General features: G+C 41.2%; 1 long non-coding RNA gene across 1 annotated transcript in view; it reads right to left on the reverse strand.

Moving 5' to 3' along the window:
* Positions 1-316: 316 nt before the first annotated feature.
* The window catches only part of LOC139084876 (uncharacterized), a 45,609-nt gene continuing 22,947 nt past the window's right edge, over positions 317-22,978 (reverse strand). The window contains exons 2-3 of the long non-coding RNA XR_011542754.1: positions 18,654-18,805; positions 317-684 (exon numbers count right to left, since the gene is read on the reverse strand). This is a non-coding gene — a long non-coding RNA (uncharacterized lncRNA). The remainder of the gene's footprint in view (positions 685-18,653; positions 18,806-22,978) is intronic.

Below are 22,978 nucleotides of genomic sequence, written 5' to 3' on the forward strand. Positions count from 1 at the left end.
ATTTCTTATTAGCTACCAAATGAAGTTGATGCTTGGAAATTATTATTTGTTTTTTCTTAATAAAAAATAGTATTACAACAAAATATGGGACAGTCATTGCAAAATATGATTTAAAATGCTACGGTTTCATTAAGGTATCAGAAGTTTCTAAAGACACAGAGTGGTTTACTTATGAACTGAAATATTACGTTGACCCTGCGGTGGAAGCTAGGTCTGTAGAAAGGAGCGTCGTTGTTGCAAAAAGTATATCTTCAGGGTATAAACTGCAAAAATCACACTGGGAAATAAAACACTATTCTTAATATTATTTTTATTTCCAAATACAGAACTATTATTTAAATCAAAAATTAAATCATAGCTGACATATTTATATACATTGATCTTCAAATAAAATCCTTTTAAAACACTTTTTCCTGCTGAATTTCAGGTTTCTTGCTATTAGTTGCATTTCCCTTAAATTTCTTTTATGATCGGCACACTAGAAACATCCTTCATCTGGCTGTAAGAACATATTTAAACATCTAGTTATGTATAATTAATTTTGGTTTCTATTTTAAATGTTCTTTCTTACATTTAAAGCCACTATGAGTCCCTCCACATCCTTAGAAACTCTAGTGACTTCCACTGCACTCTGCTTCAGCCATCCATGTCTGTTCCTCAGTCTACAGTGCGGCATCCTTGACACTGAAATAATAAATGCAAACATTTTTCTAAGTTCAATGTCTTCTCCCAGCTCTCTCACTCAGTTACTTATACTTTACTCAACATTCAACCTCGTGGAGACCTCTGAGTCTTGTTCTGCTGATTGGTTTATCATTTGACAATGGTTTGGGGTTTTTTCCTTTCCTTGTGTGTGTGTGTGCATGCGCATGTATGCATGTGGAATGTGCATCTCTCTCATAATTTTCTAAGTGCCATAGGCAGAGTGAAAAGAGCAGTTCCGTTGGCCTCAGGAACGTCTGTCACTCATCCAGCCCAGCTTAAGACTCATAGCCTATAGCCTGAAGTCTGCACTGCAGTCACAATGTGCATGACAACTCAAGTCCAGGAGTCAGTGATGGGCTGTCATTAGCCCTGAGCCCTAGACCCATTTGTATCCAACATGAGCTCGAGTCACCCCAAGTCAGCATGTCAGCACCATTCTGACAGCCCAATCTCACATGATCTCATAAAAGAAACACAGCACAGGCCAGCAGGAGTGAACTGCTCATCAAACTGCCCCCTTAGAAACGAGGCCCAGCCACAGAGCTCCTGGACAGCTCCATGGGCATGAACCTGGTTAACCCAGATGTAGAACAGAGGACGGGAAAAGCAGATATGGGGGTCCACACAGGATCCAGTCCAGCCTGAGGGACCCTATCCAGATAGCACTGCCAGCCCAAATAAGTCCCAGGCACCAGAAGAGTCTGCGGGAATTCCAAGGAAGGCATCCCAACATGCAACCACACCCTGAGGCACAGGGCTCAGAGCGGCCTCACTTGCCCATGTCAAAAGGAAGTCCAGAATGCTGGATTCAGAGAGCGGACACCCTAAGAGGGAGCATCCGGAGAGGGAGTCCAAGGAAGAAGATGTCCCATTTTTCTGACTGAGCCTCAGAAGTCCTGCAGCATCACCGCTGTCTCATTTTATTGGACGCAAGGGTATCATAGCAGCCAGACCAGAATCAAGGGCAGGAGAAGTAGGCTCTACCTCCTTGTGGGGGAGGTCAAGGTCACATTGCAGACGAGCATGTAGGCTAGACCACACACAATCTGCCACAACCACCATAACTGTACTCTTCTCCACAGCAGACAGCGTGTTACTGTAACTGCCTTCACTTTTCTACATTCTCCACCAGAGTGTCAAATAACCAAATGACTAAACACCAACGATTGTGCCTTTCACTCCCCTTGATCCTATGGATAGAGGCACTTAATATAAGAAAACGAAAACAACGTCTGGAAACCATGAAGGGGGAACAACAAATTCTAAGGATTGATATATACAATTAATCACTTATTTATTAAATGACTAAAAAGAAAATAGCAAAATTGTTTTTTACTCTTTTATGAGAAAACTCAACTTCTGCAGAGAATTGTGTCAAATTCATCAAATAACTATTCTACCCTTTGCCATAAAGCTTTGGCATAATATGTAAAACTCTTCCATGCTTAGTTCAACACACACAGTAAGGAGAACACAGAGGACAAAGCTTTGAGCAGGGCAGTCTGGGTGCCAAGGATGGAATCACTTCCCAACGCCCATGGAAGGAACGTGAGGCATCCTGGGAGTAAGGAATTGAGCTGGCTTAATAACAAAGATGAAATAATAGCTTTAACCTCTTTATCTATTCTCATTCCAGTCTGCTCCAGCTTACAATGTCTGGAAGTTTTCACCCTCAGAAAAAGTATAGTACTTTATGAGTCTGTCATTTTTTGCTAATCTTCAGATACTGAAAATCACTTTAAATCCTTTCTTGTCATTTTGGATTTGCATAAGTGTCTTGAAAGAAAAGTCTAAAAAGGCAAAGGCTGATTTAGTGTGAATGAACATGCCATAAAGCATTTCAAACCTTACATCATTCATGTAAATCTTTCATGATTTAAAATTTTTCAACTTGCCAATAACAAGTATTCTGGGGTCGGGCTGGATGCAACAGCTAAGGCTGAGAAGGTGCTTTCATTAAAATCCTGCCTCCTGAGAAACTTATAAGTCTTGGGGAGGGTGGAAAAAAAAGAATGTTCACTTCAGCCTAGAATTTGCAATCTCAGTCTAAACACATGATTTACTAGTAGACGGGGGAGGAAAATTCGGCAAGCCTTTATCAAGATACCAAGGGCAGATATGTAATTCACCAGTGAGATTGGGGATGCTTTCAATATTTAAATTCCGTTTGTATACAAATCAGTTTGGTAAAAATAAATGTTTAATTTTGTCTGGTAATTGATTGAAAAATGAACATACATTTGGAATTTGGTTTTAGTAAATCAGCCTTACTTTTTCAAAGTGAGCACTTTTGTAGAGCATCCCTGAGATAGTAGCTTTCGATCGTGAAGTGGAGATTTGACACGTCTCTAACTGGTTTGTCAACACATGGCACAAAAAACAAGTATCTGTGTCCCTAAGAACCAATTTTTATCAAATACAAGTTATTTATTCATGAATTAATCTAACTCAGACTATACCAAAGTCTTCACTTTAATCTGTGGCCTGAAAATAACCATTAGAATTTCAAGTGCATTTTTCAAAATCCCAAACTTTTAGTGGCTTAAAGGTATCACTCTGCAACTCTGTCACTATATTCACCTGACCCACTTGTCATCCCAACTTTTAAAAAGAGAAATTCCATAAAAGGAAATAACTAAGAAGAAAACCCACAGAAATTTGGCAGATACTAAGAAGCAGATAACCACTAAAATATATATGTAAACAATATTCTTAAAGTTCTAAAAAATATAAACCAGCATCATTGAGGGTGGAGGGTGAGAATTTCATTTTTAACCCTTGGGACTTAAACAGCATGCCGCTGAGCTTTTAGAGTTCTTACTGAGAAAGTCGTTCAGCTCCATTGAGGGAGGAGGCCATTCGCTGAGGTCTTACTCCTGTCCGCAGAGAAAGTGGTTAGCGCTGGAGAGACTGAGCAGAACAAGGTCCAATTTCACCTGACAACACAGAGAGGAGCCCCCTACAGTTTGTATTAAGGATTGCAGGAAGGAAAGTGTCCAAAAAGCCTCTTTGTCCTGAGAGCCACCGGGACAACCATTAGAAGTGTACTGTTTCGGATGCCTCATTCTTTTCCGATATGTTGTGCAGTGTAAATGCCACACAACAAAGATACTATACTGAGTGGGGACTCTTGTAAATTCTGAACTGTCCTTATCTTCTGACCCACTGCCAGCCCCACTGTGTACTATTTCCCCAGAGAGATCTTGAATGTTACTATTAAAAGTGAAGAAATCATACAATTCTAGCGTGAGCATCCATAACATTTAGCAATATGTCTAATCATTTTAATTCATTTCTTGCTGACTCTCCCACATAACTGAATTCTCCACAGCACTTGCCTCAAACCTTTTCCAAATAATGATGGATATACAACCTTGTGAATATACTTAAAACCACTGAATTGCACACTTTTTTAAATGGTGAATTTTATGGTACATGAATTACATCTTAACTTTAAAAACGAGAAAGAGCTAGGACCCCAAGACATAGACGAAGAACCGTCAACAAGTAGACCATTGATTCCTTAGGAATCCTGAAAACGTTTCACTGCATGTGCCACAATCTTGCCCCAGAGTCTCTGACACGGCAGGCCTGGCGGGCGTCCTGGTGGTTGGCATTTTAGCAAGCACTGGGGGTGATCCTGACGTGGGTGATCTGCAGAGAACTCATAGAAAATACTAATATTTATACAGAAATGAAAAAGAATGCTCAAGCGTAAGAATTAGAGTGGAAAGAGGGAAGGCCCAAGGATGGAATTCCAGGGGCGCCACTCTCGTTTGTGAGCTAACCTGTGCTGATGAGCTCATTCCTGCTTGTTCATTAATAGGGTTTCACTCTCAGGGACTGAATGTTTATATTAAAGCACAGTCTATTAGGAGAGGTTGTTTTAATTCAAAATAAATGATGTTAATGAGAAATTTTAGACTTCAGTTTAGGTTAATGGGGAAGATATGTGTTGGCTGGTAGACCTTTATTTTTTCCCTCAAAACATACCACATAGGTGGCTTTCTACTTTTCCATGCCTGGGGCCAGCTTTATTCTCATGTATTAGCCTTTTGAAGTCTCAAAGACACAGATCTGACTTTCAGAGTTCTGTAAAACACTGACTCTAAAACCTTCGGTGAGTGACTAAGAAAGTCATTACATGCTTACGAGACTTTGGAGTAGTCATCATTCCTTGAAGAAAGAATAAAATAACCTATACAGATTAATGTGCACCAGGCCTGGGAGATTTGAAGTCAGTAACAAGACTTTCACTGAAGACTTGATATGACTAAGTGAGGGTATTTGAATTACATGTTATGTAAATTTGTCTTATGAGACATTTAAACAAGTAATTGAACTGCTTTCTTCTTATTTCTCTGCCACGTAGGTGAATTTTAATTTGCTCTTTTAATATCATTACAAAAGCAATGAAGAACAATGTATATTCCTGCTAATACTAACGTTAAGGACATGAAGATATTAATTACGTACCTAGAGTATACAGTCCTGCGCCATACAACGACATTTCTGTCAACGATAGACAACATATACGACAATGGCCCATAAGATTGGTACAATTTAGCCTAGGGTGCATAGTATGCTATAATATCTAGGTTTGTGTAAGTACACTCTGTGATGTTAGCACAACGACGAAATCACCTAACGAGACATCTCTCAGAAAGTGTCCCCGTCGTTAAGCAACATATGACTGTATTTAAATTGTTGCTAGTTTACTTAGGTAAAGATAATTCTGTCTAAAATGTCTAACAGTACCTAATGTAAAACTGGGGCATAATTTGTAACTACTCAACATATTATCTTTATAAAACACAGTCCATCATGGTTGTTTGCCCTTTGATCTTCTATTGTAAAAGGAAAAAAAGCAGAGACCAATTTCAGGAAAAGGACAAAGCTTACACTTTCTGAAAAGCACTGGAATCTAACTCTGAACCAGAAAGACCAATATTTTAGCACAAAATTTTTTTTTGTTAATCCTAAATTAGTTTTGTTCACTCTTTTAAAAGAACTGTATGTAGTTCTTTTTTACAATTCATTTGGGATGGAAATGTTTCATATTGTTATCTGCTCAAACTCTGCCGGATTATTTCCCTGCTTGCTCCCTCCTTGCTGATAATGGCCCTGCTGAAGTGAATCCCACAGTTTGGAACCACAGAGTTAACCTGACCTACTTCCTTTGCCCTCCTTAGACTGCAGCATTGAACAATGTCAACTATCCACCACAATTCCTATCAGTATGGTGAGCCAGGAGTTGACATCTTGGCAATCATGGTAAAAATACAAACTCCTGGAATGCATATGGTACTTGACACTTTTCAGAGTCATTCATTCAACAAGTAACTATTGAGGGGCCACTAAGGGGTCACCATTGTACTTGGCATTATAGCCATCAAAACAAATAAGTCACAAGCCCTCTCCTCAAGGACGTGGCCTAGTAAAGATCACTGGTACTTTAGCACTAATAAGTAACAGGTATGGCAAGTGCTGTGATGGATGAAGATAAGAACCACGGACACAACAAGGAAAAAGTAGTTATATCTACTTGGATGTGGAGAGAAGGGCTTCTGAAAAGTTATACCAGGAAAAACAATGCAAAGTGTTAAAAACAATAGGCAACAATTTTGTCTGATGAACAAAGAGGATATTGGTCAGGATTCCAAAAAGAAACAGATGGCATACTCCAAGGAAGGAGTTTATTTACACATACTACACACACACACTCCAAGTGAAGGGTTTATTTGCAAAGATCATTCATTTCTGAATAACTTAGCTAATTTCTGCACTGCAGTAACCACATGATAACTTTTAAGAGCAAATAAGACTTGCATAGTTAATAGGAACAAATGCCATCATTTCAGCAGCTACACTGACTTAAGCGCTTCACTTACAACAATTCTGTAAAAATAGGTATTCATTCATTAATTCAGTAAGGAAGTAAGGAAGTAAGTATCCAACAGGCACCTGCCGTTTGTCAGGTGTTGTTTGAGCCCTGGAGATGCAGCTGCGAAGAAAGCAGTCCAGGTCCTCCCCCTCAGGGAAATTTCGTATTTCATGGGAAGAGGCAGATGATAAATAAGTAAGATAATTTTGGCTAGCGATAAGTATTATAAGGAAAAAAATAACAAGCCTATATTAATCAAAGTGGCTACATAAAGGTGTGAGGGGGCTATTCCAGGAAAGATCTCTCTTAAAAGAAGGCATTTGAGATAAGACATGACCGATGAGGCCAGAGGGACGGTCCAAAGCAGATTGCAGAGGGAGCTTGGCACGTTCCAGCAGCAGGCAGGATGCTTCGGTGGGGCATGGGGTGAGCAAGGGAGTCCCGAGCTGTAGGGCTGCCATCGGGAGAGGTCTGAGCAACCACCAGAGGCCAGTCATGTTGGGCTTTATGGACCACGCTTTAGTTTTCTCTCTTTAGAAGGAAGTAAGGTTATTCCTTGCTCTGTTCACACAGGTGGGAAGTGGCAGAGTCCACATTCAAGCCAGGCCTGTCTGACTCAACCCATTCCACTAGATTAAGGGGAAAAGAGTCTGTCACCTTATTGAGGATCACCTCTGCGAAGTAGGTTAGGAAGGGTGGGCTGAAATTCTTTTAAAAAGGTGAGCGGAGTGAAAGACCATTTTTGTACTGATATACATAACCGTTGTACCACATCCTTGACACAAATTCTGCAAATGGAAAAGCTATTCCAGAATTTTTATGAAATAGTAAGAGATCATGCCTAAGGAAGTTCAAATTATACCCAAAATAAATAAGGAAGTTTTCAAATGTGATAGATGATCATCGAGCTCACAACAGAGCTCAGTTAAATTTTCTGTGATTCAAGTTAAAAAGATATATTAAAACCCTAAGGCATCAGTCATGCTATGAGAATTTCTTCTGGTTAACCTGTTGGAATCGGGGGTCTAAAACTGCACTCTTCTGCTTGGTGAATTTCAACACTTTATCTGAATTAGGTGATTACATTGAGAAAAACCGTGATTGCTACATTTTCAAGCTAAGAAACATGTTGGGGATGGATTGGAACAGGATGGATATGGAATGAAAAGATGTAAAAGGTAGGAAATTAGAGGGTGTTAAGCAATTGAAACTCATCTGAGTAAATGCAAATGCAGTTTTAGTGCGGTGGGAATCATTAAGTCAGCACTGAATGTCACTGGTTACCATAGGAACTGGGTAATGGGAAATGGAAACAGCTGGATTTATGACTCCTATCAATGTGTTAAACAGACGCCTACTCACTGCCATTGGAGACGACTGAGAGTGGTAAATGGCGAGACTTCACATACAAGTACGTGGGAGGGAAAATGAATTAATTGATAGATCTTTAAATTTTAAGATAAGGATTAAACGTTTTTGAATTATTTTGCTTTTGGTTGTTCCTTAATAAACCACTGGTTTATCCTGAGAGTTAAAAATCATAAACCTTCTATGTATAATTTTTAAAAAGTGTTGTGTAGAGTTGAAGTTGGTAGTCCACAAAACAAAACTGCAGTTTACTGTCAGCTAGCCACACTCCAACAGTTGTCTCAACGACAGGAATTCAAAAGTGATGGCTGTATATGATATTAACTATGATTTAGAAAGCGGAAGTATTCATTCTAAACCACGATAAACTACAGATAGTGGTATAATCTTGTAACCAACAAGGGAGTGTTTATCTCAAGTTCGTTATTTCCTTTTTTCTATCCCACAATCACTGTCTGAAGTCAGTATCTCATTTGCCAACACATGGACAATTGTAATAACCACCTAAACAATTTTCTTCAAGTATTCTCCTCCAGTCCCTTCTCCATACTGCCGTCTGAGCCGTCTTTCAAAAACATCATTTCTACTGAAACCCAGCACTCCCAAAACCTTTGGGATACAAGCCAAACTACTTACTCAGGTGTATGTGTGTTTTAGTAACCTGGATCCAACCATTTTTCGTTTCATCCTCTAAGAGTGGGGTGACCTAATGTGTATGAGGCACATCCAGGATACTGTCCATTGTGAAAGAGGGAGCTATTAATAATTACCCTGGGACGATGAGCTTAAACAGACTGTTGAGGCAACAGAGGAAACATGATTACCTTATTTAAGAGCCAACACAGAAGATTCTTTAATAGTTCCTCTGCTTTCCCAGGATAAATCAGTTGCTTCCTCCTGTCCTTGGTGCTCCCATAGCACTTGGATGCCCCTCTACTTAGCAATCTCACATCATATTGCAGGCATCCTTATCATATGTATGTCTCCCGCTAGTTACACATGTCAAGAAGTCCAAGATGCATCTTTGCATCCTGAGTACCAAGTACAAAGGTATTTAATAACTGTTTTTTGATGGCAAATTAATATTGAAGCAGAGGACTGACAGACTTAAGTGGAAGAAGTAAATATCCAAGAAATGGGACAAAGATCAGATAGAGATCTGATCACCCAGGTAACTCTATGAAATTATGTTGCATGGGGACTCTATGTGGGTATTCATCCCAAAGAAGAGGAATAGCATATACAAGTATTTGACATCGCCTATCCAAAAATATTACACAGGATTTGATCTTTGTATTTATTCTTTGCAATGAAAGAATACTTTGCATTCTTCTTTTAAATGCCAATGTACAAAGATAAAAGACAAATTTTAAAGAATCCTGGCTTAAAAATGCTTTACAACGTGTTAAATAAATTTGTTATGGTTGCAAAAGCATCTCTTCCCAGTCACACCGAGACTCTAGCATTCCTTCTCAAATTCTTACTAAGGTATGATCCTGCAATTATTCTGCTCAATTAAGATAGTTCCCACTTCACTCCTCCCAAATGTTGCTCTCCTGTGTGACGTTCCCCCCCACACACACACACACACACACAGGAACATCACAGCTGATTCTGCATAACCATCACAGCAGAAATAAGTGAAAAAATGGAAACACCTATGTCCCAAATGGTGTACCATCAGGGATCCTGATGAAAAATGCTCAGATCTTCAAGTCTATTTTCTTATTTTGCAGAAGCCTATGTTTTGTTTTTAAAATCCAAAATTTGATTTGGAATGATATAAAATGCTTTAAAGTGAGAATATGAGCATGTGTTTACATAGGCGAGCTTTTGTACTAGTTTCAACAGCTTTAGCATCTCCATGAGACAAATAATCTTCACCGGTGACATATAAGGAGAGGGCCCTTCTCCAAATTCCTGCAACCCTCACCCTAAGTAGAGCTCTGGTCACTTTTTAGAAATTTCAAGATACCAGTCCCCTGAGATGTAATCAGACATCAACTGGAATCCTTAGTTTATTCTTCACAGATGAATTTTATCAAACATACTTGAAGACAGTTACTTCTAATCCATCTTTACCCTCAACATTCTTGGTAACATTCCTATTTCTCTTCACTTTCTCTCTCCTATATACTCCCAGTTTTTCTTTTGATAAAATTTTGTTATGAAATAATACGTATTTATTACAGACAACTGAGAAAATATTTTAAGATCAGAAAGAATAAAATAAAAGTCATCCATAGGAATGCCAACACTCAGATACACACTGATTACATATATGGGACGTTTGTTGCCTGCTTCATCCAGAATCATATCCTTTATAAACTTCCCCTGTGCACAGCCCTAGGCCAGGGGCAGAATCAGGGGTGTGGCTTTACCACCTGACCCCACGCTCCTGTTCACAGCTGATTAGATCAGGACTGAACTAAAATCCATTTCCTTCTCTTCACACTCTCTCTCAAAAATCGGAGCTAAGATCCAGGAAGACTGATGATAGCGGTAGTTACCACTGATATTTGTGTGGTATATAAGCAGATACAGATGGGTGGAGGAGACAGAAGCACAGAAACCAGAAACAAGAGACCATACAGTCCCTGAGAGGCAGAGAGAATAGGACATCATTTCCTAGTAGCTACTTGGTGCTGGTTCCATGAGGTGTGGCAATAATCCAGTCCTTGCGTCCGTAAAACTGCTCACTGTATCTTTACAATAATTCCCATCCCCTTCACTGAGTTTTTATTCTTCTATGATTGTTACTGTGTTATATGCACAACCAGTTATGCATACAAACTTTTTTGTTATAAAATGGTGCCATAATGGTTTGTTTTATGACCAACTTTTTCAGTGAATACACCCCAAGCATTTCTACAGCCTTAAATGTTCTGTATTTTCATGACTGCATCATTTTCTACCATGCGATTATACCATCGTTCATCTAACCAATGCCTTGCTGGAAGACATTTAGATTATAACCAATGTATTATGTTGAAACTCCACCCCTTCTCCCCCGGCCTTTCAAGAATCCCTTTTCTGTTATACACAAGCCTTCTTATGTACTCAGTCTTTACAAAGAATAGTCTCCACTGCCCTGTTTAACTCTTCAGGGAAAGCCATAAAAGTTCCATGTGCTGACGGTAGAGTCTCCCACTGCCACGTTATAGGCCATTTCCCTTCCATTCTTCTGAAGGCAAAATAGCAAAGCGACAAGAGACCAAAGTTTGGAGCCGGACTCCATAAGTGGGTTCAAATCCCAGCTCCACCATATACTAGCTATGTAATCTTAAACAAGTAATATAACCTCTCCAGGCCTCGGTTTCCTCATCTGAAAGATGGAGATGATAATATGCCTGCTTCCTAGGGTTGTAAGTGATTAGATGAGTTAACAGATATCCAGCACTTAGAGCACCATCAGGCACACTCTCATGTTAGCCACTGATGTTATGAGAAAGTCTATTCAGCTCTGAGATTTATCCATCTGTTATGTACAGCTGTATCCTCCTCATTTATTGAGGTCTTCGGATTCTTTCAAAGTCTTCTTTCCACTCTATGTTTACTGTAATCCCAGGAAAATTTAACTTCCATGAAATCTCATTTATTATTAAATTTAAACCAAATTTAACATCCAACAATCTAATTTTCCACCCTATATTTATTATAATCCTAGGAAGATTCAATCCTCGTATTTAATCAAAGAGTCAAGGGCATCCCACAAGACCACTTCCACCTGGGAACCCTCCTTATTTACCCCATAGCCACCCTTGCTTCTTTTATTCTATTCTCAGAAAATTAAATGGTCCTCTTCCCATTCAAGGCCAAACTCCCTACCCAAATCTTGTCTCTTTCTCCTCCTCCTTCAGGATTTTGCTCATCATCATCATTCAGACTCCTTTATACACAACTTCTTTTCTTCTCTCTCTGTTATGTTTTTCCCCTCTCCTGAAAACAAACTGAATTCTTTGTCAGAAAAACACTCTTCCTTGAGCCTTTCATGCTTCTCTAGATACTACCCAGATAATCTTTTCCATGCCTTATCCAACCTTCTGAAGTCTGCACATTGTGTGTCCACTCCATCACCTCCCATTCACTAGTTCGGTACTGCCTTCACTCAACAAAGTTATCAAGTGCTTCCTAAGAGCCTGGCAGTGAATCTACCCCTAGCCACCCAGGAAATCGTAATTGTCAAATCCATTCACATTTCTCAGCAGGTCGCTTTCTGGACCTTCTCTGCTGTTTTTGACAGTGTTGACCGCTTCCATCAATCTCCACTCCAGTGTGTCTCTGTGATCGTCCTGTTTTTTTGGTTTTCTTCCTACTTTGTCTCCAAGACAAATTGCACTGAATGGAGTTAAAAGGCAAGGAAGACTTTATTCAAGACTACGCAACAGGGGAGAGAGATGGAGCTCCACTCCACCAAAGCCAAAGGCAGTGGGATTTTCAATGCTGAGGTACCGGAGGACTTCAGTTGGGATGTTGGTCAACGTGATCTTTGCCAAGTGGTGCTTGTAGAAGTTAGGCTCCTACCCTCCCATGGGGACTGGGAAGCAAGAACACTGTGTTTCTTGATGGTTACATTTCAAACGAGGGCTCCCAGGTCTTTGAGAAAGATAGTCCTCGGTTGTAAAAGTGGCAAGAAGCTGGGAGAAGATTTATATCTCAAAGGAACAAAGAAAACATTTACAATTGCAGATGTTGTTAATGGAAGGTCAGGAGCCTATCATCAGGAAGAAACTTTAAAGTCTAGTCAAGCCAGCAGGAATGTTCCGTCAGGGGCACTGGCCACTCTCTGCTATGCTTCCCCTCTTCTCTCTCCTGTTCTGTCATGTCTTCAATGCAGGGGTCCTTGATCATTATTCTTTTACGCACAGCTCATTTTACTCAACAGCTCCTCCTGGGAAACCGTGACCACCTCATGGCTTCCGTTACCACCTGCTCTACATCCTCAACAACTTTTCTCGTTCCTTCGCTACCCCCAAATCACAGATTTTATCTCATAAATATTACTCAAGTCCATCCCCTCCTGATATCCCTACTGTAATCTCTTGCCTCGGTCATTACAACAGCTTCTTAAATCAGTGCCTTTCTGTGAGTCTCCCTTCACACGGCCTTCAAATATCTAAGATGTAAATCTAACATGTGACTCTGTAGCTTAAAGCTCTTCAGATGCTCCATAGAGTCCAAAGATAAAGCACAGGCTCCCTAACAGGAACAGCACGCAGCCCACCGTGACCAGGTCCTGGGCCATCGCTGCAGCCTCATCTCTGGAAATTTTACCCTGTGCACACTGTGCTGCCTCTCATCTCCAATTCCTGGCTCATGTTTTTCTCTACCTAGTTCATTCCCATTCCCTCAACAAGCCAACTCCAGCCTGTCTAGTATGATCAGCTTAATTGTCACTGCCCCCAGAAATCCCTGATTCCCTTTTATTGGGTAAAGCGCCCTCTCTAATGCTTCATAGGCAACACTCTGCACTTATCCATAAGTGTGTGTGTGTGTATTTCTCACTAAACATGCACTTGTTATGAAGGCTTCATCATGTCCATTTTTATATCCCCAGCAAAAAGCACAATGCCTGGTACGTAGTAGATGTGTAATAATTGTTTGATGAAATAGTCATTAAATGAATAAATATGTGGACAGGTAAATCTGTAAATGGAAGGATGGGTGACTTAGACGTCTTTCTTACACTCACAACCAGATCATAAAGAAAGTGAATACTTCCATAGAGATGCACATATTTATTAGTAAGCAGGCACAAAACGATCTTCAAACCTGTGCCGTAAGTTTAGTAAAGTCCCAGCTCTCTGACTTTCTAAGTGCTTTCACCATACATTGTACAAAAACTTCTCTCGGATGGAGGGAGCATGTATGAACATATTCCAGAGGCAGAATCCAGTTAACCTAAGAGTGGGCTTCAGGCAACCAGAATCTTCCAGAGGCCTGCCAGCCCCCAGACCACGCCGGCAGTAGGATGGAGGGCGTTCCCAAAGATGAAGGGCAGAACGGTCACCACAGTTTACATCCTCTTTAGGCAAGGTGAGGAATGCCTCTAAAATATTTTAGCCAATCTGACATTTTTAAACCACTACTTTCACCCCATAACTCATTTATATCATCCATTATGCTAATTAACAAGCCATTAATTCTGCCAATGAAAACCTATTGCTAATGTGCTAATTAGCTAATCTTTGGTGCTAGGGATAAAGAAAGCTACAGCCCCTGTCACAGAGCTCCGGAGTGTGGCCTCACTAATTAAATGCTAGTTGCCCACCCCTGGAGTGTGAATACTGGAGTACGGCACCGACTGCTCCTCCAGTGGAGATTAAAGCTAATGAACGCACACTTACGCCACGCTGTTTCCTGAAGCAGAATTGTAAAGTAGATTACAGATACCCTAGCACCCACCATCTAACGTGAATATAAACTCTGACTAGGAATAAAAGAACTCCAAACTCTGGTTTAGCTCTTCCATAGACTGAGAAAATTCTGATCCTAGATTCATTTTCTACCCGATTCTGCATGCACTTTACAAATGTCCCTACAATCAACATTTAAGAAGAGAGAAAGGAAACGTGTTTGATGTACCTGTCTGATTGTTTAGCACACCTCAGAGGCAAATGTTTCTTCATGTCTTTATTATGTCATCAGTTTATGACCTGAGGTATAAAGATAAATTTCTCCAAAGTGCTTCTTTTTATTAACAAGAGAGAAAATAAATAAGAACTTTCAGCATTCCAAGATACAAGGCTTTCTTTTTTAAAATCATCATATTAATCTTTACCTCTGCAATGGTGGTAAAAAAAAAAAAGCAAGTGGCATGATTGTTGTGTAGTCTTGAATAAGACACGTTAGCAAAGTTAATCCAGGGGAGAGGGACTATCTCACGCATCTGAAACCTGCAGCATTGATACAGTTCGCAAACCTGTAGGATAAAGATGTAATTTTCTTTGGGGAGTCAAAACATCATAGATCAACACATGCTGCAGCTTACTGAAATACATTTTGATATATTTTCCTTCCGTTTATCTTAGATATGAATACTAGTCAATTTCACATCTCAAATATGGTTTTCTGTGTCATATGCTTGAAATACTACAGGTGACAAGGAGAGACTCCTGAACGTTAAATACTAAATCTTTGCTCAATTCTTGTAAAGGTAAAAAACGACAAAAAATGGACTCAAGAATAAGGAAAAATGTTGATATATCGAGGTAGTTTTAATTTTCCATGTCAATACCGTGGTGAATAGTACACAGACACACATAAACATAATAAATACGTTTTAATCATGTTTCTTCTTTTAGAATAGGTGTTACGTATTATAAATTAACTATTTTATCTCAACTTTATATACTTACATAGAGTTTGGTCAAAAACACCAACTCTGTTTTCACATTACCTAGGGCCCTCTTTGCTATGCAGAGTTCACTTGCTCTGAAATAAAATTTTCATAATACTTTGTCAGTTCATCAAGCTGGTCAATAGGGTTTTTCTACTTGGTAGTGTCACGAGTGAGAATGACCACCCCGGGTCTTTGTCCAACATACCAAGACCAAAAATGCAGCTAATCTATTCAGAGGAAAATTATGATGAGAGCAAGTATTTTAGGTAGGATTCGCCTAAGCAAACCTATGACAAAAGCCTAGATTTGTTTTACAAATGCTAGAACTCCTGCTCTTAGCATGACCTCTCTGTTCTGCTTCCCCCTGGCTATAGATTACAGCTCTGCACGGGCCCCTCCTGGATTCTCACAAGTGAAACTTTCCTGGGCTTACCATTCCCAACACAAGGCCGGATCCAAACCTTCCCCTTTCTCACTCCAGTGAGATGCTCTGCCCTTATCTCATTCCTTCTGGTTCTAGGCATCCATTAGGAGAGCAAATAGGCTAATTTGCACTATGCTATTTGTTATAGTCTGAACGTGTGTCCCGTCAGCATTCACATGTTGATATTCTAACCTCCTAACCTGATCTGAGGTGACGGAATTAGGAGGTGGGTTTTGGGGAGTGATTGGTCCAAGGGCAGAGCCCTCGTGAATGGTACAAGTGCTCTCACAGAGGAGACCCCTGAGAGCCCCCTGGTCCCTTCCACCATGTGAGGACATGGTGAAAAGGCACCATGTAGGAAATGAGCCCCCACCAAACCCCGAATCTGCCAGCACTGTGATCTCGGACTTCCAGCCTCCAGAACTGTGAGAAATAAACGTCTGTTGTTTGTAAGCCACCAGTCTATGGGATTTTGTCACGACAGCTCAAATGGACTAAGACACTATTAATATAAGATAACGGCTCAAGAGGGAATCCCCTAAGAAACATATTTGAATATTCACACACTCATTATTCAACAAATATCCCTTGAGTGTCTCCAGCGCTCTGCACTGTTCTAGTCTACGCCATCAGGGGTGCACCAGTGGAAAACGTCAGAGAAGAGAGCAGACAACCGTCACGGCTCCCCTGGAAGCTTACATCCCAGCAAGAAGAGAGGGACACTGAACAATGGAAGTGTATCCGTATGTTCAAAGGCAATCCCTGCTATGGAAACAAGGAGGAGGTGGGGTGAGGACCTCAGTATGCGTGGAGGGAAAGGACTGAGATGATGGAGAAGGTGACATGACCAGAGACGTGGAGCAGGTGAGGAGCAGCCATTTGGATGTCCAGGGAAAGCGCATGCCTGGCAGAGAGCTCGGCCACACCAAGGCCCTGGGGCAACAGCACGTCTGGCGTGCTGGAGGAACAGCAGAGAGACAGTGCCGCTGAGCAGAGTGAGCCAAGAGGAGATCAGGCAGAAAAGGGAAGAGGGAGCAGAGGGGAGACACCAGGTTACCTTGGGCCTTGTGAATAGAAACCCCACAAATTTCACCTGTGAGCACACAGTAGGAACCCCAGCTACAACTACATGTTTATTTCCTTTATTCACTCAATATTTCTTGAGTGCCCACTAAGTGTCAAGCATCATGTGAAGCACTGGGGAATCAAAAATGGAAAGACTGCCTTTGGAGAGTTCATAATCTAGCAGGAGGACAAAGCAGACAATTGCAGCATAAAGTGAAAAGTTCTATGATGGGAATATTACAAGACACGCCCAGAATATGGGGGAAGTAGGAGTGCAGCAGAGAAGAGCAGGCAGTGCTTGGCTGAGCCGAGCTGAGCAGAACTGTCGGTGTCTCATACACGGGAAGAGCATTCTAGACAAAGTCCGAAAGCAATGAAAAAGCATAACATTTTCTGGGTCTTCTAAATAGTTCAGTAGTTTCACAGCAAGATAACGTATTGTCACATAAGCATCAGAGTCGAATGAGCTGTGCATCCTGTCACAGTGCCCTGTCTTGATGGGTAAACTGGTTGGGGGGGGGGGGGGGTCATTCCTAGGAGAAATGGCAGAACTAGCCACCCACAAGTTTTTTCATTCCAGTTCAAGACCACAAGTCTCCATGGTCACTTGTGGGTTCTTGCAACTACAAAGGCTTCTCGATCGAATGGAGACAATGTTACAGGACCCCTGAGCCTCCCCCGGCCCCGCGATCACAGCCTGTGGCCATCACTAGCGCGGAGGTGGCGGCACGGCTTCCCTTTCCATCCTCCTCCTCCAGCTGCTGAGACTCACGCAACCTTTAATCCTAACGATTCTGCTGGATAGGTATCACCTGCTCCCACTTGATGGAACATTCGTGGGGAAATGCTTTTAAATTACTGCAAAAGCTTGTTTGTGTGTTTTAGGTAGTCTCTGACATTCGTCTCTGGAGAAAACAGAGATTTGGTTTAAGAAAATTCAGTAATGGGTCATTTTTAGAATTCATCTGAAGCAGCCGTCAGAGCCTAGCTTAGGATGGGAGCTGTGAAGACAAAGAACAGCCCCGGGAATGTCAGCCGAGCGGGGCCGCAGGAGAAGCGCACCAGCAAAGGAGCCCTCAGGACAATAACCAAAGGCCTCCCATTAGCCTGCGATGGCTAATCGTCAATTTCAGGCAGTTTTCTGAAAATCACAGTAATCTTCTACCTTCCCACCCCTCTTATGCCCCAGAAAAAGAAATGAGAAGCATCCATTTAAAGGGCAAAGCTGTGGGGAGGGAGCAAAGTTGACTGAGAAGATAAAACAGCAATTAGGGTTTCAAGCACAGAGCAGAAGAATTTCCGGAATGTGTCTGTCACTCTTCTCCCCACTGTCACCATCCTGGTCCAAGCAACTGTCCTCCTTGGCCTCAAGGACTGCTGAAACCTCCCAAATAATTTGACACTCGTTCTTTCTCTGTCTCCAACCCTTCATCCACCCAGTCACCTTCTTAAAATGTTAGCCATCTCCTCTCTTCACTCATCCGCGCAAACCTTCCCAGGGCACTGACACGGAAACCTGAACTCCTCCCTGCGGCCCCCACCACCTGCCCTGATCTGAGGTCTGTGGACCCCTCAGTCACATCCCACCCCTCTCTGAACACACTCCAGCCTCCTGGTCTCTGAACAGAAGCCTGGGGGGTCTTGGCACATGCTGCTCTTTCTCCCTGGAGTGAAATCCCATTTTTCTGCCTGGTGCCCATTCACCCTTCAGTTCCCTCTCAGGACAGTTCTCCCCGAGCCACCCCTCACCCACACCATCATCTCCAGAGAAAATTCGTCACAATTTGCAGTCATGTATTCATTTGTTTGTCATCTTGCTGGTTGTCCCCCTGACCTACAGACTGTAAGTCCCTGAGGGCACTCACCGTGCTCTGTCCTACGCTGGTCCAAGAGTTCAGCAGAGACCTGGGGCACAGCAAGTGGGACACAGTCACAAAATTCTCCATACTTCTTGTCAACGTAGAAAAAGTCCACCTTCTTCATGTTAATCTGATCTTCTTTTCCTCACCGTTCCCCACTGGCGGACATACCAAGAAAAAAACAAACAAAAACACTAAACGTCCACTCTGACGAACCCAATACAATACTCAAATGGCCCCATTTAGGGAATGCTCACACTTTTTAAGACTGCTTAGTTTCAAATTTCTGTCCCTATCTCCCGGTCATTTTAATATGGCTTCAGGGTACCGCCCATGGGGATAGGCGCGGTTTATGGAGTCTAGAGGTAAAAAAAGGATGTGGGAATGTGCTCTGGCTCCTTGTGTGTCTGGGTCACGGTTCTTGGCTCAGATTGCCGTGTGGCATGCTGGTCCTAAAGTCAGCAGCTGTTCAATCTCATAACCCAAACCCTCTGGTCTTGGTCAGGATCCTGTAGCGCCCCGGGCTTTTCTAAACTCTGGGCACCCAAGCTGGTCCCTCTGAACCACTGCCACATGAAGCTCGCTTCCAGCCTGCGTTTCCTCCCTCTCTGTGTCTTATTCCCCGGGGTAGAGCAGACCCATAGCAGACAGCCCACACCCAATCCAGCGTGCAAACCGTGTATGACCCTTAGAATGAGAGAAAAGAATTTAGGAAACTCTTTCTCTCAAAAATGTTTGGATTTCGGCCAATTACCAGGCTACAAAATCCTTTTTGACTGTCAGAAGCTGGCAATTAATCCTTTTATTCTCTTTTCATTCCTGTTGTCTTGATCTTAACCTTTTGGGGGCAGATGAAAGCTTCAGCTAGAAGACGGAGTTAATGTACACACAAAAAATGAAACTTTTAAAAACGTTTTTGTACGTTATTTCTCGTTTAATGAGCACTCACTCAATAAACGTATGTTGTATGAAAGAAATAGATGGGCATTTTAATTGACACTTGGTGAAATATAGAAAACAGTAACAAACATACCAGACCTGACTATCCACACAGTTCGTAATAAAACTGCAAAAAAGAAGTATCTGGTAAAGTCTTTATTTGCCTTCTACAATTTTATCTTGCAGAAATAAAACTGGGATCTATAAATATAATTTTAACAAGGAAAACTTAGTGCTGTAGGAGCTCATGGTTGACGTTGGTGGTAGAAGTTGAATTTACAAGCCTCGGCTTCAGGCTTAAAACAAAACAAAGACTCTGATTTTGCTCCTCTCTTGTCCAAGGAAAATCGTCTTCAATGGATAAAGTAAAATTCACTGAAAAATGCTGGAAAAACCTACATGATTTAAATCAAGATAATGTCTGAGGCTTAGAATATTCTCTCCCAGGATGTGGAAAGATATTGCAGTTGTAATTTTGAATCCGCCGCCCATGATTTGGAGAAGTTTTGACTAATGGGAGAGGTGCTAGGAAGGCTTTAAGAACAAGATTGTTCTGGAGCTGCTGCCTGGAAGACAGAAGCGAAGTAGTCTCAAAGGAAGAGGAGCAGAGGCCCGGAGCTGGGGAAACCCGCGGGGAAATGCAGCTGCTGCTGCCGTGCAAGAAGGCGGTTAGAGGGAAGCCTGGAAAGTGCTGACATCAAGTTCTGGGGAAGCACCAACATCAGCCTAAGTAATTTAGTGGTTTTTCTTTATTCTTCACTCCCAGGATACAACTCAACCTTATATGCTCTTCACTGTTATTTATTTTATCAAAGAAATACTGTATCCCAGAAGCACACGTTTCGAGGTTCCTTGCCTGCGTGTATAGTCAGCCATGATTACTTCAGTTGTTTCAACTGTGTATACTATTTATTTAATCAGTCATTCTCAACAAGAGACCTTAAGTCGAGGGAAATAGAGCCAAGAGGATATGCCCTAGGAAGTCTTCCAGAGAAGATATGGTCTTAATGCTAATTTTGAAGTGAAGTAGATAAAACTCATCAGAGAGGCAGAAAAAAGAATTTCCAAGAAGGGAAAACAGTGACGTGGATGAAAGGCAAAAGGACCAAGAGACAGAGCAGACTGGTTAGGCTAATAAAGAGAAGTATGAAGGTATATTATGGAAGAAAGAGCTATATTTTACATTACCTACTTCCACTTGCTACACAGTGCCCAAGGACAGAAAGCTTGACTTACTACCTACAAAAAGAAATTATTATCTCCAAGGATTTGATAGATTTTCCTGCCATGGCCAGTCATGCCAGGCTCGCTCCTTCCCTTACGGGGCTCATGATGCTTTCCGTGCATTTTCCAAGGTAAGAAATCAGAATGTGTCTGTTTGACAATATATCTTTTCCATTGCCTTCCAGGCTTTACAGTCTTAAGTGGAAATAGATTTCTCCATAGTTTATACCCCTTTTTCTAAGATAGTGGAAATTCACTCCCAGAGACCACCTCTGCTTTTTTCCCCTTCAAAGGGCAGAAGTGATAGTTCTTATATATGAAAGAAGAATGAGTAAGGTGGTAAGATGAAAGTTTGGAATTTATACAGAAAAAAAATCTCAGCTTCAGGGATGCTTTACAAGAAGTGTTCACAATATTCTTTAGATAACATATTATGAATAAATACTGCGCTGCTTAAACCCATTCCAAATTGCCCTGGGCATACTCCAGGCACTGAATAAGTGTTTATTAAATGATTAAAGGAGGAAGGGGGCCCTGAAGAACAAGTAAGGAAGGACTAAACACCACATTGGTTAGTGTTTTCAACAGGGACCAACAATTATGAGACTGCTTACAGCCCACAATCAAGAATAAATATACAATAAAGAATTTTCTGCATAGTATTTATGACTAAATTAAAAACAATCTTTAGCTTCTGACGCCAATTGGGATGATATAAAAGGGATGGGATTTACAACTATAAAACTGGGCAATAAGCAGTACCAGGCTCTGATCCCTTGAAAGAAAGAGGGAAAGCAACAGGAGTCCTATGCTTGTACCATCTACGGCCTGGGGCCAGTTTCCAGGCCACGATGTAAGGAAGGAGAACTCAGCCAGATCTGAGTCCCATTCAGTTTAAGAAGACAGATTGGAGTTTGGGGAGGCCAAGGAAGCTCGAATTTTCCATCTGTGATACTGGAGAGGAGGGAAATGCACAGAGAGAACTCTGCAGAATCTTTGTATGAGAGGAAACTACTCACCACCAGGGAAAGAACCACTGAGAAGTGGTAGGCAGAGTTGACACAGGGCTGGAAACTGTTCATATTCTTAATGGACAGAGTGGCAACACCTCATAATACGAAGGGTGTTAGATAAAGTTCTGAGGAAGATATCGCCTTAGTAGTGGGGCTAAATTAGCCCTAGATTAAATATCGCTCTGGACCCACCCTAACAACATTTAAAATAAAGCTTCAGGGGCCGGCTCCGTGGCCGAGTGGTTAAGTTCGTGCGCTCCACTGCGGCGGCCGAGGGTTCACATCCTGGGCAAGGACATGGCACCGCTTGTCAGGCTAAGTTGAGGCAGCGTCCCACATCCCACAACTAGAAGGACCTGCAGCTAAGATATACAACTATGTACAGGGGGATTTGGGAAGATAAAGCAGAAAAAATAAAAATAAAAAAAAATAAAGCTTCAAATAATCCAACTTATTTCAAGTAACATAACTTGATGCTAGAATAAAGCCCAACACAATTTAAAAGAAAACAACAGAATACAGCAACCAAGAACATATCATTTACAATGACCAGCTTCCAATTAAAATAATAACAGGAATGTGGAGAAAAAGGAACATGTGACTCATGACTAAGAGAAATATCAATAGAACCAGACACAGAAATAACAGAGATGATGCAATTGGCATTAAAGCACATTGAAATGGCTGTTATAAATACTCTCCATAGTTCAATAAGGTAGAGAAAAATCTGAACATGAGGAGAGAAATGGATGATATAAAAAATGCATAGTGAACTTCCAGAGAGAAAAAAACAATCTCATCTGGCATTGTTTTCAGGAAATGACTGCAGAATAAATACTTCAGGAAAAAAAGATGAGTGAACTTGAAGACAGCAACAGAAACTATTCAAAATAGAGCATAGAGAGAAAAAGCATTGAGGAAAGAGTGAACAGAGCATCAATAATTTGTGGGATAATGTCAAATAATCTAACATACTTGTAATTAGAGTCCAAGAAGGACAGGAAAGATCAGAAAAAAATATTTGAAGAAATAATGTCTATAAAAACTACAAATCTAATGAAAAGTATAAAACCTCAGATCTAAGAATATCAGCAAACCTGAAATTAAAAGAAATTTAAAAAAAAAATACGGAAGCCCACATCATAATAAAATTGC

The sequence above is a fragment of the Equus przewalskii genome, chromosome 1 (assembly GCF_037783145.1).
Source record: "Equus przewalskii isolate Varuska chromosome 1, EquPr2, whole genome shotgun sequence".
Classification (NCBI taxonomy): Eukaryota; Metazoa; Chordata; class Mammalia; order Perissodactyla; family Equidae; genus Equus; species Equus przewalskii.